Raw genomic sequence first — 1,314 nt, 5'->3', positions numbered from 1 at the left:
ACCAGAACACAATGTCCCTCTCAACAAGGTCTGCTCTCAGAAGACACTAGTTAACCAGAGCCCAACCTGCTGGGCTGCTATCAGAGCCAAGCTGACCCGAGGGAAGGGACACCCCAGCTCCAGCCCCCTCTAGCCGTCCCGTCCCACATAAGCGGGGAGGGAAAAACCCTGAGAAACACCTCTGCAGCTCACAGGCCAGGGGCAGAGGTTCTAAAAGACTTTCACCTGGTGTATCATGGCCAGCTATCGAGAAAAATATTATAGGGCAGAGCAAAAGGCAAAGAACACAATTTGAAGAGACAGAGAAAACATCGGAACCAGAAATGGCAGGGGTGTTAGAACAACCATTAGATAATTCATTAGGCTAGGAGCTAAATATGCTAAGGGCTTAATGGATAAAGTAAACAGCATGTGAGAACAGATGGGTAACGTAAGCAGAGAGACAGAAATCCTAAGAAAGACCCCAAAAGAAATGCTGGAGATCAAAAACTCTGTACCCGACATGAAGAATGCCTTTGATGGGCTTATTGGTAGACTGGCCCCGGCTGAGGAAAGATGTGAGGAAAGTGCAAGCCATATGGAGCTCGAGGTGAAAGGAAAAACAGTCATCCTGACCCTCCACCACACACACACACACACACACACACACACACACACACACACACACCAGCTTTCTCTTCCCCTGACCCCTGGGGCTAAACAATCCAGCTGAGGAGCACCCAGGGCAGGGCTGCGCCCCCGACCCTGGGAAAAAAGGGATGGGCAGGTCCGCCTTTGCCCTCAGATGGTTCTGAAATGGGCCATATAAACTGCTTCAAATAAATTAACCAAGAACATAAGAATAAGAGCAGGTATTTATTGAGGTCTAAGTGTTTTACAAATACAGACTCATTTCATCTTCGCTTTGATCTCCAGTGCTATGGTTACCCCTATTTATAGGAGAGGGTATTTATAGTTTCCATCAGTTTGCCTCAAATCACACAGCAAGTAAGAAGCCGGGCTGGGACCGGAACCCCGACGGTCTGGGGGCTTGGGGACCAAATCCACACCCATGACTCTGGGCCACAACGCTGTGACCTGGGTCAGAGCAGCCTTGACCCTCACTGCCGTCCACCGCGCGCCCGGCGAGGCTTCCACCGGCCCAGCAGAGCCAGGTAACCTTAGAACCACTCCGAAACCCACCCAACGACCGAGAAGAACGCCAGCCCCAGAAGGACCACATCCGCACAGCGCCAAGCCTCGGTCGGTCTTTACTGAATTTCAGGGCAGAGGCCAAGGCCACCGGAGCGCGCCGGCGGGGGCGCGGACTTGGCG

The sequence above is a fragment of the Eubalaena glacialis genome, chromosome 7 (genome assembly GCF_028564815.1).
Source record: "Eubalaena glacialis isolate mEubGla1 chromosome 7, mEubGla1.1.hap2.+ XY, whole genome shotgun sequence".
In the NCBI taxonomy this organism is placed as follows: domain Eukaryota; kingdom Metazoa; phylum Chordata; class Mammalia; order Artiodactyla; family Balaenidae; genus Eubalaena; species Eubalaena glacialis.
This window is presented reverse-complemented; position numbering follows the sequence as displayed.